This window comes from Schistocerca cancellata, chromosome 11 (assembly GCF_023864275.1).
Source record: "Schistocerca cancellata isolate TAMUIC-IGC-003103 chromosome 11, iqSchCanc2.1, whole genome shotgun sequence".
Classification (NCBI taxonomy): Eukaryota; Metazoa; Arthropoda; class Insecta; order Orthoptera; family Acrididae; genus Schistocerca; species Schistocerca cancellata.
This window is the reverse complement of record NC_064636.1, coordinates 116,228,612-116,246,927: the sequence shown is the minus strand read 5'-3', so window position 1 is coordinate 116,246,927 and position 18,316 is coordinate 116,228,612. Positions and strand designations below refer to the sequence as shown.

The 18,316-nt window shown below is 43.9% G+C and overlaps 1 pseudogene; it reads left to right on the top strand.

The window, feature by feature from the left end:
- Positions 1–17,951: 17,951 nt before the first annotated feature.
- On the top strand, positions 17,952–18,069 carry LOC126109007 (5S ribosomal RNA; annotated as a pseudogene).
- The last annotated feature ends 247 nt before the right edge of the window (positions 18,070–18,316 follow it).

The following is an 18,316-nucleotide window of genomic DNA, read 5'->3' as shown; positions in this document are numbered from 1 at the left end:
CTGTGAAGTAAACATTCCCTACTGCCCTTGCAAGATCACTCACACGAGAAAGAATCGTAGGGGTTCCATCTTCTCGAACCACATTAAATTTGCCATTCAGATTACTGTACACGAATACGCTAAGGCTTTGATGTTGATATAGATAAACTCTACTGGTACCCATAATTTCCAGGGTTCCTTTCGTATGCATTTCCTCTTCAAATGCCGATTGGTCGAAGCAGCAGACAAATTCCTCTACTGAACGACAGGGAAAGTTTGTTTATCTGATACAAATTTTCGGGTCGGTTCTGCAGTTTGGTCTGCATCGTCAAGATGACGATTTGTTTGGAATTTCGTTATCTTATGCCTTCCAACTCTGTGGAACTATTTGCAGTTATGGTACGATCCACTCCTTCGCCTGAAATGACTGTAATCTATGTCGCGTGCAATTCGATGTGCATAACGTAGTGGAGAAGAGTAGAGAGTAGAAGAGTACAGGAAACCAGATCTCTGTAGAGGCACATCCAAACAAGGAGACACACACTTTTAGGGCACATCCTACGAACACAACAACATCATTGAAACAATAGCAGAAGGAGCTACTGAGGGAAGGAATCGGCGGGGGGCGACCAAGGATGTCATACATGCAACAGATAATTAATGACATTGGGTTAACACATACGTGGAAATGAAGAGGAAGCCAGACAGAAGAGAGCAATGGCGCTCTGCTTCAAACCTACCTCAGGGTCGAACACTAAAAAAAGAAATAAGAACGTAGTAGAACATGTAACACGTCAGCCTCAGTTGCAAATAGAAACCAAACTTTACCCAAGTTTCAGCCAAAATAATTTGGCCTTCTTCAGAAGCGAGTGACACTAAACTACTGCATGCCAAAGTTTGGCCCTGTCAAGTGTAAAACTGTGGCACCGTAGTCCCGGCGCAGTTCTCGCGGCCTACCGACTTCGTCCGCGCAGTGGGGCCCCCTGTTTCTCTTCAGCCCAAGTAATGTAGATTATGACCAGCTACTACGGTGCTGTAGTTTTTATATTTGACATGGCCACACTTTGGGATGCAGTAGTTTAGTGTCACTCGCCTCTGAAGAGGGCCAAATTATTTCGTCTGAAACTTGGGTAAAGTTTGGTTTCTATTTGCTACTGAGGCTGACGTGTTACATGTTCAATTATCACAGTTGCTGACAGGGCAGCACAATGTTGAAAATTCATAAGTAGTAGGTTACTATCATACACATCCTGTCAACTGTACCGAGCATCTCTGAAACGAGCAAACACCAGCGTAATGGCACCATAAATTCTACTGACTCATCTCGCAGAAACGATAATGTTTCATCTGCCATCTGTTTGGGTTTCTTCCTGAAGGAACGTCAAAATTGGCAACTTGTTGTAGATATAATGCAATGTCTGCTTTGTTTATCGCTGCCATTGCTCTGCTTTGTCTCAGCTCCACTAGTACTACAGCACTGATGTGAGCTACTTGTCGACTAAGCAGTTTAACCACATTCCATAGCATCACCCTTGCTCGCCAGTGGATACCTCTAGTCCTACCCCCTTGTTGCCATTAACATACAATATTGTGGTTGCATCCTAGACAACATGTGGGGCGTCGAATGCACTTAGGGGTTTCCTTGCCAGACAGTGGTAGTGCAAGACGCTCATTCAGGTCTTCCATATCGTCTTCGTCTTCTATACCAAAACTGTCGTCGATGTTGGAGCACAGCCCTTCACACTGCTGGTTCAGTTTCGTGCAGAGCGCTCCTGCAGCCTTGCACTCACAGCGCCCTAAGCTACCTGTCTTGGATTTGCAACATATCAGCTGAAGAAGTCTCTCGGCAGCTGGGCTCCAAGTAGGGCAGTGAGAGCCACATTTGCACCCCTACGGTTCTGGATCCATATACATTCCGATCCATTTATGATCCTGACGGAAAACTCTGAAAATGTTTTGTTGAGATGGAGCTTCAGTAGGATGTCATGTTTGCTGGTGACTTGCACGCTGATCTCACGTACTAATTACTCGTTGAATTGAGTTTAGGTGATTACCATTATAATGGACAATGAGAATTTTTTCACCAGCAACTGGTGTTTCCTTTGGCTGGGTTGAAGGATCAGCGAATTTAGTAGTATATGTTTGGAGATCTAGATGCTTGGCGACTGTCTTCACTTTGTCTTTGTAGAATAACGTGAAATACACTATGTGATCAAAAGTATCCGGACACCTGGCTAAAAACGACTTACATCTTCGTGACGCCCTCCATCGGTAACGCTGGAATTCAATATGGTGTTGGTGCACCCTTAGCCTTGATGGCTTCCACTCTCGCAAGAATTCGTCCAATCAGGTGCTGGAACGTTTCTTGGGTAATGGTAGCCCATTCTTCACGGAGTGCTGCACTGAGAAGAGGTATCGATGTCTGTCGGTGACACGAAGTCGGCGTTCGAAAACATCCCAAAGGTGTTCTACAGGATTCACGTCAGGACTCGGTGCAGACCAGTCCATTACAGGGATGTTATTGTCCGGTAACAACTCCGCCATAGGCAGTGCATTATGAATAGGTGCGCTATCCTGTTGAAAGATCCAATCGCCATCCCCGAATTGCTCTTCAACAGTGGGAAGCTAGAAGGTGCTTAAAACATCGATGTAGGCCTGTTATGTTATAGTGACACTCAAAACAACAAGGTGTGCTAGCCCCCTCCATGAAAAACACGACACCGTAACACCACTGCCTCCGAATTTTACTGTTGGCACTACACACGTTGGCAGATGACATTCACCGGGCATTCGCCATACCCACACCCTAAATCGGATCGCCACATTGTGTACTGTGATTCGTCACTCCACACAACATTTTTCCACTGTTCAGTAGTCCAATGTTTACGCTCCTTACACTAAGCGAGGTGTCGTTTTGTACGCATTGTGCCTAACTTCTAACTCTCCGCCTCTTCCTGCTGGAATGCACATTTTTTAACAATTTATGTTCCTGCTTGGGTCTGCCGTCTGATTTATCAGGCGTTTTAGCGAATGACGCGCGGACTTTCGACCGCGTTTTACTTTTTATCCGTCGAAGCAACATGATGAAGGCCATTTAACTTCTAGTTTCGGAACTGCATTTGTATATGGTGGTTTTTAGCCCTTTTTCCACGTGCCTGTTTTTAGCTGTCTCCTATTCTGTCCACTGGGACTGACGTACAGTCGTTTCCCTTCTCTCTGTGTTCGTCTTCTACAGTTTTGACTTGGGCTCGTAAGAGCCCAGTTGTTTTTTGCGCCCTAAAACAACAAATTAAGCGACGCGTCGTTTGGCATTTACCAGCGTGATGTGTGGCATATGAGCAGCCACTCGACCATGAAATCCAAGTTTTCTCTCCTCCCACCGAACTGTCATAGTACCTGCAGTGGATGCTCATGCAGTTTGAAATTTCTGTGTGGTGGTCTGTATAGATGTCTGCCTATTACACATTACGACCCTCTTCAACTGTCGGCGGTCTCTGTCAGTCAACAGACGAGGTCGGCCAGTACGCTTTTGTGCTGTACGTGTCCCTTCACGTTCCCATTATCACATCGGAAACAATGGACCTAGGGATGTTTAGGAGTGTGGAAATCTCGCGTACAGACGTATGACACAAGTGACACCCAGTCAACTGGTCACGTTCGAAGTTCGTGAGTTCCGTGGAGGGCCCCATTCTGTTCTCTCTCACGATCTCTAATGACTACTGATATGGAATACCTGGCAGTAGGTGGCAGCTCAATGCACCTAATATTAAAATGTATGATTTTGGTGGTGTCCGGATACTTTTGATCACATAGTCTAGTATAGCAACCACTGCCTCGATACAGGGAGAGCACGAGGTTTGCAGTACTCTTCCTCACTGCACTTTCCTGTCTGAGGAGCAGCTGACAGGCTGTGCCTCTCCCTGGCTTAAAGAAAAATGCAATGAGGGGGGGAGGGGAGGGGGGGGGGGGAGTTTCGAGACCTATCATTACGAACAGAAAGTCAACATCTTCCTCCAGAATTGCGACACTCTTCTGAACCAAAGCTAAGGATATTGACATCTACTCTATCAGTGTGTCAGCATCAGCAGCTGCCTATTTGGAGACGTATCCAGTTTTGCTGTATTTGTCACCACCATAGTGATTAGTCTACCCTTCTTTCTCGCATTTGAAAGAAAAACGTACTTGTGAAACTCTTAGTGTCTTGGTGCTGCCAAATTATATCACCTAGCACTGCTTTCTCGTCGATCTCCTCCAGTGCTATATGGATTTGGTAGTCTTCTGTCCATCTGAGTACTATCAGACACAACTGCCGCACTTTGCTTATAATGTTCGCGCAAACTAAGTTGACACTCGGCCTAGTGGCTGATGGGAGCGACTGTAAATGGGAAATGTCTTTATGGTCGCTCCCATCAACCACTGCCCGAGAGTCAACTTCGTTTGTGCATATAGTACTTCCTTTGTAAATAACGGGCATATGAATCACAAATTTGTTCGAAGGTATGCCAACTCCACCGTACGGATCTGTTGAAGAAAAAGCCCACATCAGTCACTTACACTGTACCTCGTGGATGCCAAGCAGTGGGGGTGGGGGTTGACAAAAACTGGTTGAATAAAATATGGCGTTTCAGTCTTCGATCGCTACTCTTTATTTTCAATTACCGGTTTCGGACTAGCTGCCCATCTTCAGATCATATATTGCAGTTACAGAGTAACTTGTCCGTACAGAACAATCGGTTCGCTGTCATAAAAAAAAAACTGGTCGATTCCCATTAGCACCCTGAAACTCACGACTCCTGAGAGGTCTCCTCAGCTGATATCTTGGAAACGCAAGACAGGTTGCGAAGGGTGGTGTGAAGGTAGGCGGGCAGGAGTGTTCTGCACGAAACTGTGCCAGCAATGTGAAGGGTTATTCTCCAAAGTCGATGACGAATTTGATATAGAAGATATAGAAGATCATATCTGTATGAGATCCTTGTAGCACCATTGTCTGAGGCATTCGTGAAATATTTTACAGCACTATGCTATCTTTACTTATTACTTTCTCTCCATCATTAAATTAATGATTCATTTGCAACTTTTTTAGTTGAAGAACAGCAACAACTCAATTTTCAGCCGCGACTTTCCACCGCCACTAACACTACGTCTGGACTTTCAATTGCCAAAGACGCTACACGATCCTGCTCCATTGTTTTTGCAGGAAACATTGCAGGAAACACCTGGACCTCCTGGTGCCCAAGAAACGTTGCCTGGGCCACCAGCAGCCAAATGGAGACGAGTGTAATCTGTGGGATATTTAGTCTACTTTAATTTTGTAGAGAGTGGTCATTTTCTGAAAAAGGGGTAGTTTTCTGGATGTAAACGACAAACTGAAAAAAGTGGGAAAATATTGAGTTTTTAGATCTGAAGCCAACCAAGCATACATGTAATTATGATTCAGTGCCCGGAAAACACATAGAATCGCTGTGAAAAGAATTTCAGCAGTTCTGTTATAGGTAAACTATCATTTCACTGGACTACTAGCGTTTGTTGAGGAAACATGGAAGTGTGCACAAGAGAGTTGCCTCTGCAATGTTTCGTGCAAAAACAATGGAGCAGGATCATGTAGCAAGGAAATTCATAAGTGAACCAGACAGTTGCACAATCACAGACGTTTCTTGGCTAACTGGTAGTTACATAATGTACCACCTTTTACACTTATGTTGCAGGGGACTGTAACCTAAAGTAATTCCTACCAGTTTTTTGGAGAACCGTGAAGTATCGAGATACCAGCCCGCCCTTTTTGCGGCACCGATTACGGTATGAATGAGGCATAGTTTTCCAAATAGTACAACGCCCCTTGATCTAGTACTGCATAGTGCAGCTCAGACAACGCAAATGCTATGAAGCTAATCTGGCAGTGATATACAGCACAGTACGTGGGTTTCGTGTTACGGGAAACTGTAATGTAAAATAAACTCTATTCTTATCTGAGGAAACACGAATGCGATACAGCTGGCTCTCTTCGCAAATTCAGTGAGACATCATTTTCCAGCAGGACAATGCACCTTTACTCATTAGTGACACGAATAACCCACAGTCTTCAGCTAGTATGGCAGTAATAAACAGTATCTTTCTTTGAACTTTGTCGATGTCTTCCGTCAGTCTGGTCTGTCTGGTAAGAATCCCACATCACCCAACAATATTCTGTCACAGGACGGACAAGTTTAGCGTAGGCAGTCTCTTAAGTAGACCTGTCGCAACTTCTAACAAGGGGAGGCCGCCAATTGTGAAATTTAGATTCGACTCATACTGCGCAAAATAAAAGCTCATGGCCAGAGGTGTAATGTGGCAAAGCACCAAGATGCACTTCTCAGCCGTTGTCGAGAAAATCGACAGTTAAAAGAAACCGTTGCGGTGAAATACTCTCTACGATTAATGATTTTCTACAGCGTCGTGGCGCAGCGGTAAGCGCTGGAGTTCGTAATCCGAAGGTCGCCGGATCGATTCTAGCGCCATGCAATTTTTTTATTATTTTTTATATATATATATATATATATATATATATATATATATATATATATATATATATATATATATACTATTAATGAATTGCTTATGCATGTTGGTGAAAGCGGATCGCTATCCAATTGTACCGCCTCCATTTTTCCGTTTGTTTAACAGGGTGTACCAAAGCTCTCCCGTCCGCACTCATTTTCGACGTGTTATAAGTTGCGCTAGGGACCGCATCTACCTTCTTTCGAAGTTAGCAGGCAACTACGCTGTTATGCGGCGGCTCGTTTCGGCCCATTCAACATCTGTCCTTCAAGTGTAACGAGCGAGTAACGGAGTTTATATTTCATACCTGCCACAGCAAGTTTGTGTTCATGGGGTCTCTATTCTAATTTGACTTACGCTATACGTATTCGGTTTCTACGTCTTCCGTTAACTATACGTGGTTAACCTTATGAAGACAATTAATAACATTTGTGAAATACAACTCTGTTTGCGGAAAACATAATGATGTTCGAAGTCGCCAGTTTTTCCACGACAAACGACTTTCAACAACTTATTATATGAATAATTGTTGCAACTGATTGCTGGGAATTACATATATATACATATATATATATGAATTACAAAAAACAAATACTAATAAAAAAAAGGTTGAATGGCGCGAGATTCGATCCGGCGACCTTCGGATTACGAACCCCAGCGCTTACCGCTGCACCACGACGCTGTAGAAAATTACTAATCGTAGAGAGTATTTCACCGCAACGGTTTCTTTTAACTGTCGATTTTCTCGACAACAGCTGAGAAGTGCATCTTGGTGCTTTGCCACATTACACCTCTGGCCATGAGCTTTTATTATGCGCAGTATGAGTCGAATCTAAATTTCACAATTGCCGGCCTCCCCTTGTAAGTGATGTGCCAATAAAACGCAATCCCCCGAAGTATTAGTATGTGGTCTTTCTAATGTTGTTCGTAATGGTTCAATGTATGTATTTAATTGATTTGACAGCCTTTGGATTTGTACAGTTCGTCGTCTAACGGGAATTTAACGGATTTCTTTTAGTAATCATGTTGATGACTTCACACGTTTCGTTATTTTTGAGTAGTTACCACTTATTCTACGATACTGATATGTTGCGTAAATGATTTTGCAATTGGTTTTAATTTTCCGATGACTTTGCTAGACAATAAATCAGAGCATCATCTGCAAACAGTCTAAAATCAGTGGTCTTATTGTCTCCTAAATTATTTGTATACATACCGGGTGATCAAAAAGTCAGCATAAATTTGAAAACTGAATAAATCACGGAATAATGTAGATAGAGGTACAAATTGATACACATGCTTGGAATGACATGGGGTTTTATTAGAAGCAAAAAAATACAAAAGTTCAAAAAATGTCAAACAGATGGCGCTTCATCTGATTAGAACAGCAATAATTAGCATAATAAAGGAAGAGAAAGCAAAGATGATGGTCTTTACAGGAAAAGCTCAATATGTCAACCATCAATCCTCAACAATAGCTGTAGTCGAGGAATAATGTTGTGAACAGCACTGTAAAGTATGTCCGGAGTTATGGCGAGGAATTGGCGTCGGATGTTGTCTTTCAGTATCCCTAGAGATGTCGGTCGATCACGATACACTGGCGACTTCAGGTAAGCCCAAAGCGAATAATCGCACGGACTGAGGTCTGGGGACCAGGGAGGCCAAGCATGACGAAAGTGGTGGCTGAGCAAACGATCATAACCAAACGACTCGCGCAAGAGATGTTTCACGTGTCTAGCAATATGGGGTGTTTTGGTTTTTGTTTTTTTGTTTTTTGTTTTAAAAAAACCCCATGTCATTCCAAGCATGTGTGTCAATTTTTACCTCTCTATCTATATAATTCCGTGGTTTATTAAGTTTTCAAATTTATACTGACTTTTGGATCACCCGGTATATTATGGCTGACTCTGAGCACTATGCGACTTAACTTCTGAGGTCATCAGTCGCCTAGAACTTAGAACTAATTAAACCTAACTAACCTAAGGACATCACACACATCCATGGCCGAGGCAGGATTCGAACCTGCGTCCGTAGCTGTCCCGCGGTTCCGGACTGAGCGCCTAGAACCGCTAGATCACCGCGGCCGGCGGTATATTATAAATGGCGAAGAACCTCTAATGCTTTCTTGGGGAACACCAGGTATCATTCGATGACGTCCCGTCAGTTACTACGAACTGTGACATTTACGACAGGAGATTATGAATCTAGTCCCACAACTGAAACAGTGCTCCATAGGCACGCAATTTGATTAGAAGCCGTTTGTGAGGTACGGTCTCTTAAGCTCTTGGAAATCCCAGCTGTCACTGCTCCGATGAAAACATTTATAAATTTTTATGCCCTACTGGTTCCAGAGAAAAAAATGATAAATTATTTATGTAAGAAGGTGAACCATTTTTTCCGATTGGTATCAGAGTATTCTCTCACGCTAAGAAGGATTTATCTAGAATCGCCAGTGAGCTGACAAGCGATAAGCTGATAGGCGAGTCCGCCCTATCGGAATTCCCCACGCTTATCAACAGCAGTGCATATTTTGAGACGTGTGAAGGTCGCTTCGCACAGCTTGACAAACTGCGTAATTGAGGAGCCAGGGTAGGGATGGGAGAAACCAGCCGGTTAAAGCCGTTAAAACCGGTATCGGTATTTTAGTTACGAGTGGCTGGTATTTTTGTGTATTTATTTTGCCTCGGTTCTAACAGCTGTTTTCAATTTATACTAAGAACAGGGTTGAAAAAAGAAGCGGCATATTAGTTTGCTATGACAGCAGTGCTAATATTTTTGTTTTTTGAGGACACTTTTTAAAAATACTAGTAATGTTTATCTGTAAAATTTCCAGTGCTTTGCCGCTCGGGATTAGCCGAGCGGTCTCTGGCGCTGCAGTCATGGACTGTGCGGCTAGTCCCGGCGGAGCGAGATTCTTTTATTACTTCTAGTATTAACTACTTTTTGTTCTGATGTGCTGGCGTAGAGACGTACTGTATAATTTCATGTATATGTGTGTGTTAAATGAAGGTGTTAAAGGATGAAAAATGTGTTTTATGCCGGCCGGGTTTGCCGAGCGGTTCTAGGCACTACAGTCTGGAATCGCGCGATCGCTACGGTCGCAGATTCGAATCCTGTCTCGGGCATGGATGTGTGTGATGTCCTTAGGTTAGTTAGGTTTAAGTAGTTCTAAGTTCTAGGGGACTGAGGACCTCAGAAGTTAAGTTCCATAGTGCTCAGGGCCATTTGAATCATTTTTTGTGTTTTATAATTTCTGTCAAGATCAAGCGTAAATCCCATACTAGTGAAGTACAAATTATTCTGTTAATTCGAGAAGGCGAATTTTAAATGGGGGTGACGATCTTCACGACGGCGCTGCTCCACAATAGAGGTACGTGGTCGTGCTCACTATTTTTTCCTTTGGTGGCCGCTAAGATTAATTCCTATGTGTTTTTGCCGAGACATTCAGAACCTGCAATCTTCCTTTTCGTATAAAAATAGGAGTCCGATAGAAAAAGAAATATTCTTAAATTTAAATAATTGCAATTCTTTCACCCAGGCCACGGGGAATGATAGAACGCACGTGCCTCTACCCTGATTGTACGTTCGCAATCTCCGAGTGTGTTAAGACGTACTTATTTATCGAAAAAAAAATTTAGATAGATCTTTCTCATCAGATCGCAATCACTCGCACGCGAATGTACGTACCCTCTGAATGTGTCTAGTCAGTCGTGCGCATTGTTCTAAAGCTTTTTCTGCTAATATTCAGTGGATTGCATCTCCGCAATTAATTTTTGTTTATACCGCAAATCGCACTTCACGCGAAGTATTTATTACGCAAGTTTGAGGCTCCATTTAATGTCAAACAATTCCGAAGTACGGCTGACTAAGCAAACCGCTACAATAATTTCATATCTCTACAACTACAATAACACAAAACAACAATAACATAACAGAGAGGGTGCGTTACAGGTGGTGTTGGAGAATGGCACCGGGCCTAGTCTGGAGGCATTTTACGACGTGTGGTAGCAGTGAAGCACAGCGCTCCCTTTGCATTCAAAGATTAAAAACAGGTGGGAGAATCACATACGATATATGTCGAATACTAAAACTTCAGGTTTGAGGCACAACTTGACTAGAAGAAGGGATCGGCTTGTAGGGCATATTCTGAGACATCAAGGGATCACCAATTCAGTATTGGAGGGCAGCCTGGAGCGTAAACATCGTAGAGGGCGACCAAGAGGTGAATACACTAAGCAGATTCAGAAGGATGAAGGTTGCAGTAGGTACTGGGAGATGAAGAAACTTGCACAGGGTAGCGTGGAGAGCTGCATCAAACCAGTCTCTGGACTGAAGACCATAACAACAACTAAAACTTCAGAAAACCATCATTAGAAATATGCACAATGTAGGGTGAAGGAAAGCATGTCGCCCATTCCTAAAAAATCTGGGTATACTAAGTGTTCCCTCACTATACATATACGAACTGATTATCTTTGTACACAGTAACCCTTATTTATTTGTAGCAAATCATTTTCAACATGATTACAACATCAGAAATCAAAAGAATTTTATGCTGCCCACCCACCGTTTAAAACTTTAAGCTCAAAGTCCATATTATATGGGTATGAAAATTGATAACAAAGTGAAAGGAAGAGAATTTTTCAGCATAAATTGAGAAACATTGAAAAAATCCTTATATGAGAAACTAGTGCAGAGATGTTACTATTCAGTACAAGAATTCATAAATGACAAGCTGAAAATTTGAGCAGGAGATAGCAACTACTTAGGACTGTTAATCTTAAAAGTTTGTTACTTTGAAAAATTATTAATTATTTAATTAAGTAATTATTCAGTACTGTATATTATATTACTGGCATTATAAGGAAAATTGTAAACAAGTTTTTGTGTTTTGACGAGTCTTCTGTACTTTTACGTCAATGGCTTGAAATTGTACGAACTTCTTTTCTCTCTCTCTCTCTCTCTCTCTCTCTCTCTCTTCTCTCATATAAGAAGAAAACTTCCACTTCCCTAGAATAGAAGGTAAAATTAACTGATATACCTATAATTTAACTGACGTACATTTAACTTGGGATAATAACTGAACCCTTAATTTTCTGGTTGCTTGAGGCTGAACAAAGAATGTCATCCAGAAGGGAGGATGCAGGAAAGTGATCAACTTGTGGCCTTTCGCTGTTGTATTCAAATGGTTCAAATGGCTCTGAGCACTATGGGACTTAACATCTGAGGTAATCAGTCCCCTGGAACTTAGAACTACTTAAACCTAACTAACCTAAGGGCATCAAACACGTCCATGGCCGAGGCAGGATTCGAAACTGCGACCGTAGCGGTCGCGCGGTTCCAGACTGAAGCACCTAGAACCGCTCGGCCACACCAGCTGGCCTGTCGTATTCGCTGCGCCCTGTCTCCTTCACTTGCGCCATCTTTGCTGCAGACACTGAGACCGATTTCTGCCACAGCATCAACCGCATAACGATCGAAATATCGTGTTCCTTCAACTTCATTAATTTTTTCAGAATGTGTTCGAATTCTACGTTTATTAGTGAAAATCAACTGTAGAAAACTGAAAATCGGTTAATTCTGACACTGGGTATTTTGAGCGGTGAAGAGTTAGTCTGAATACTGCTTCCTTCTATTTATGTTTCGTGAAAAGTCCATGAGGATGACATCAGAGAGAGTGGAGCCCACTCGGAGACTTACCGGCAGTCGCCATACCGCGGACCACACGCGACTGGTACAGGGCAAGTGGGCAACTGGCACTGGTACACAAGTACCCTCCGCCACACACCGTGAGCTGGCCTGCAGTGTGTACGAGTAGACGCAGACGTAGACACCATGCTCTTAAAATTTAAGTCGACCAATGGCCACAAACACTGCTACAAACATTGTCTGAACTACAAATTATTGCCACTTGCATTATAAAATATTTTCGAAATTTAGTAAAGAGTCTGTAATGCTCATAAAAAATTAATATACCTGCTGTTGAGGTAAATGTGGAATATTTCCGAGAATAACAACAAAACAAAATTGTGTGATGGGCCGATTGTGACGAAACTGAAGACACAGGAACTACAGCTCAATAATGCTTTTCTGAAAGTTAATGGTTCCTGCGTACAAGGCGATCGTAAGAATAAATTTTCAAATCGTGCTCTAGAGATCCAGCGTCTGCCCTTGCTCCCCTGGAGCACAATGGAGTTCAGCCAGCTGTAGCGTATGCGAGTCGCAACGCAACTCCTGCTTACGCCGTGTCGCACATGTTTGGAGTGCTTCTTGAGCGACAGCAGGCCTCAACATAAGGTACTGCATTCATATCAGGTCGCAGCCATTCGAATAATAAGGTCTGGATGTGTCTAGGGGTTAGGGGAAATAAGAAGTAAAGTTACTTGTCCTGTGCCGAATGCAATTGAAACGAGACTAATTCAGACTTTTTCAGGCAGAGTGTGTAAGGAATAATTTTCGATATAAATTGACATACTTTTAACGACGAGTACTTCATCGTGAGGATAATTCTCCAGAATTCGGTTGGGTTGAATGTTTAACCACGAATTAATTCTCACTGGCTTGGATCAAACAACAGTTAGACGAAACAACGTCAGATTAGCTCTTGCAGTTGTTCAATAGCTCAGCTTCCAGCGGCACAGAATTCTTCATGGAAACAACAGCTGTAGGATTCGAAAGTTGTGAGTCAACAGAATCTTTCACAAGGGAACAACATGGTCGTCGCAGCTAACTGGTCTTTTCTTCTTCTAATGGCGCTTTGTACAGCGGCTCAGGGACTCTTACAATATTAATGAAATCGAGAAAGACTACCGTCGATAAAACTCTCATATCTTCTGAAATACATCCCCAGGATTAACTGTTCAAAGTAGCTTAAGATCACCTGAATTCTAGTGGAAGAACAGGATCGAGCTGTGTCCAGGCATCAAAATTTAGTTGCCATCAATTTAAATTTCATTTCGTAACATCTCTGAGGTGCAAGGATCACCCATCAGTAACACACTCCCTCGGTATGCGAATCTGTCACCTTCTGGAGGAAAGTGTGAGCATAAAGGTGAATGTTTCCTGACATCATGTAAGATCCAAGTGTAGATCTTAGCGAGGCATTTCGAAAGAGAGAAGAGAAGAAGCTTTGGTGCTGGAAAATATGGTTGAGGATACATTGCGTGTACCAGATGTCTCCACAGACAGACAAAAATACGTACATGAAGTCTAGTTACGCTGGATTCGTTAAGAAATTCCAGGAATCTTAAGCATTTCACAGAAAAAATCGGGGACATAATTGTGGGAACTGCGTCAGACGCAATGGAGCCTCCACTTAGGAACTGCTGAGAATACACAGGCAGCCCGAGAAAGCGCAAAAAAAAGCTCTAGCAAAATTTCCCGCGTCTGTGATGAAATGACAGTTTTATTAGGGTCCGCTGCGAAAGGATTAATTTGAAAGATGGTCTGGAACTGTGTAAGAGGCGATGACAAAAGAAAATATTCCGACTGATTAGCATCGTCTTTCCACCAAGTTACCAATTACTAGTAGATTAATAACAGTGCAGGGAAGATTGCCTCTCTCCAATTTGCTGAGACTGTTGGGTCTCTGGATCGCGTGCCCCCAAATCGAGAGATCGCCGTGTCGAATCCCTGTCGAGGCATGGAAATTTTCAGTCTGCCTTCAATCTAATCACCACCTTCCGACCATCTCAGGAGTCACCATGAAAGACGCGGTTCGCATTCTGCGCCAAACTACAGGTCCCCTTTCTCCGGTTGCATAACTGAGACAGGTCAGGGACACGCAAATCGCCAAAAGGGCGTCCATCTGGAAGACCCGCCCCCGCAACACTGAGCCACACGAAGTTATCAGTTTCTGCCCACAGTGCAGATTGCACACGCGCAGAAACTAAAAACTAAAAAAAAATAAGAAAAAAACAGCTGAGGGTCTCCTATAATTGTGTCGCGAACTTGGTAACGAGATAGACGTGCCAAGTCAGCGTTGAGTGCAGCTTGCCAGTCGATAAACCACTTTTACAAAAACTATCTGGAACGAGAATCCGTACCAGTTGTTAAATGTAGAGAAATCATTGTTGCAGTTCGTGGTCGTGCGGTAGCGTTCTCGCTTCCCGCGCCCGGGTTCCCGGCTTCGATTCCCGGTGGGGTCAGGGATTTTCTCTGCCTCGTGATGACTGGGTGTTGTGTGATGTCCTTAGGTTAGTTAGGTTTAAGTAGTTCTAAGTTCTAGGGGACTGATGACCTTAGATGTTAAGTCCCATAGTGCTCAGAGCCATTTGAACCATATCATTGTTCTACCCGAACAACGTGGTGTCCACATTTATTTTTAATGTCATAACGTTTTCAGTATTAATGTAGAACAACGCTTTTCAGCGTTATTCTGCACTTCAAATATAATACTGCTATAGCACTAATTGTACACTGTCGATTCGACCTAAATGACCACAATAAAACAACGTCCTACATTGTTCTGTACTTTGGTATCACTAGAAGAATCAGAAGCAAAACTCTCCCGACAGGTAAAACGTAGAATATATGAAAATTATAAAATTCGTCTCTACTTGGTCTCTCATTAAACTGATGTCAGTTGCTTTCGCAGCAATGCAGGCTGCTATTCTCCCATGGAGACGATCGTAGAGATGCTGGATGTAGTCCTGTGGAACGGCTTGCCATGCCATTTCCACCTGGCGCCTCAGTTGGACCAGCGTTCGTGCTCGACGTGCAGACCGCGTGAGACGACGCTTCATCCAGTCCCAAACATGCTCAATGGGGGACAGATCCGGAGATCTTGCTGGCCAGGGTAGTTGACTTACACGTTCTAGAGCACGTTGGGTGGTATTAATAGTTACCAGAGTTTACAGAATAAGGCTTACACACTGCATGCAACAAGATGGTATATGTGCCCTACTTATAAATACGCCACTGGATGTGGGGTAGTCTGTATCTGGGGTAGTCTAGTCCCGAAATACGACATGAGCCTTTCAACGATAAAAATTATTTCGGTATGTCAGCGAATACAGCATTGTACGATCTAAGGTGTACGAGATGTAAAGGAGCCAGCAGCTGCATTGTTAAACAGAAACTCTGCGAATTTTTATGGATTATATAAGTTTTGAAGAACTATAATAAATGTGAGAAATAAAAAGAGTGTAAGTAGTTCATCAAATAGTGATGCGGAAGTGTAGTTGATGGAATTTACATTTTTAGCAGAATCTGTTACTAGAAATCTCTAGAGGAATCATTAGGAAATTTATGCAGACCACAGACACATGGACTGTGAGTAGAAAGACGGAAAGTAGCGAACCGCCTGAGGAAACTCCAGTCATGCAGTCCATGCTAGTCTAGCACGTAATGTATGTACGCTCCCCCTCGTCTACAGTTTGAAGAAGTGGTTTATAGGCTGAGTGCAAAGACAACCCGAGAAATGGATATGAGCGTATGGCGTCAGTGGCTGGGAGTTCCCAGACTGGAAGTTCTGCCGCCAAGTGCAAGACTTATTGAGTGCGACTCCACATTGTGCGACTTGTGCGTCGGCAATGGGTATGAAGTGATCATGAGGACAGCACAACACCCAGTCCACGAGGGGAGAAAATCTCCCACCCCAGCCGGGAATCGAACCTGGACCACCGTGCGTGGCATTCCAGCGCGCTGACCATTCAGCTAATGGGGCGGACACATTCTACTACTACTACTGCTCGTCATCTGAGGCTGACGTAGCAAAAAGGCATGGAATACCTCCTAATCTTGTGCCTAACCTGCTTTTAGTAGGCGTATTGCAGTACCGCAGTGTGGAATGAACATATCACATACTGAAATATTGAGCCATACTGCCTCTATAACCGCCCATAATTGCGAAAATGTGGTCAGTGCAGGATTTTGTGCATGAAATGACCTCCAGATTATGTCTCATAAATGTTCGTTGGGGTTCATGTTGCACAATATGGGTCGTCACATTATTCGCTCTACAATCTTCTTCAAACCAGTCACGAAGAATTGTGGCCCGGTGACATGCTGCATTGTCATAAATAAAAATTCTATCATTGTTTGGGAACATGAAGTCCATAAACAGCTCCAGATGGTCAATAATCGGTTCACTTGGAGAAAAAAAGGACCCAGTATATTCCTTGTAAGCACAGTTCACTCCAGTATGGAGCCACCACCAGCTTGCACAGTGCCTTGCTGATAACTTGGGTCAGTCAGTTCGTGGTGTCTGCGTCACACTCGAACCGTGCCATCGGCTTTTACCAGCTGAAATCTGGAGTCATCTAATAAACCCACGGTTTTCCAGTCGTCTAGGATCCGTTGTCTGTCTTCTGCTATAGCCCATTAACACCAAGTTTCACCTCAGTGCCCTAACGGATACATTCGTCGTACAGCCCATATTGATTTCTGCGGCTTTTCCGTGCAGTGTTGCTTGTCTGCTAGCACCGACAACTCTACGCAGATAACGCTGCTCTCGGTCATTAAGCGAAGGGCGTCGGCCACTGCGCTGTGTGTGGTAAGAGATAATGGCTGGAATTTGGTATTGATACTGTGGACCTTGGAAGATTGAATTCCCGAAGGATTTACGAAATGAAATGTCCCGTGTGTGTAGCTCCACTGCCGTTCCACTTTCAAAATCTGTTTATTCCCGTCATGCAATCACGAAGCAAGACTTTCCACGGGAACCACCTGAGCCAGTACTCTGCCCCTTTTACACCTTGTGCACGCGATGCCACCGCCAGTAGCCTGTGTGCATATTGTTATTCCATGGCTTGCCAAAAAAGTGCATGGCGACACGAACACTTTGCCCATCTCATTTACAGTAAAGGATTCATCAATGCAGCTCACCGAAAATACCTGCATTCACATAAGAAGTGGAAGATTGTCTACCACGCTTTAGCTGTGCGAAATGGCCATTTCAGTCCCAGCAGGATGGTCTGATTCACACATGTGCCCACATCTGCAGTGGCTCACACTTTGAAACAATGCCAATGAGACACATTGTGACATCTCATTTCTAAGAGAGGGACTTACAGCGTAATAACCAGCCGCGACGTCGAGAGGCGAGGACGGAGGTGAGAGGCAGAAAGGGTCAGCACAGCCACTTACACCAGGAGGCGCTGGAAGCGGGCTGACGTCACCTGTGTAGCGTCTGCCCCTGGTAGCTGTGTGGTCAAATGGTTCAAATGGCACTGAACACTATGGCACTTAATATCTGAGGTCATCAGTCCCCTAGAACTTAGAACTGCTTAAGCCTAACTAACCTAAGGACATTACACACATCCTTGCTCGAGGCAGGATTCGAACCTGCGACCGTCGCGGTCGCCTGGAACCTCTCGGCCACAGCTGCGATATGTCATCCCTAACGGCCCGGGTTCGATTCCCGGTTGGGTCGGAGATTTTCTCCGCTCAGGGACTGGGTGTTGTGTTGGCCTTATCATCATCTTTTAATCCCCATAGGCAACGACCGTGCCGCAGTGTATACACCGGTTCCCGTCAGAGCACCGAAGTTAAGCGCTGTCGGGCGTGGCCGGCACTTGGATGAGTGACCATCTGGGCTGCCATGCGCTGTTGCCATTTTTCTGGTGCACTCAGTCTCGTGATGCCAATTGACGAGCTACACGAACGAATAGTAGCGGCTCCTGTCACAGAAAACCATCATAACGACTGGGAGAGCGGTGTTCTGACCACACGCCCCTCCTATCTGCATCATCAGCTGAGGATGACACGGCGGTCGGACGGTCCCGGTGGGCCACTTGTGGCCAGAAGACGGAGTGCTTTTTTTAATCCCCATCGACACGCAAGTCGCCGGTGTCGAAAGACT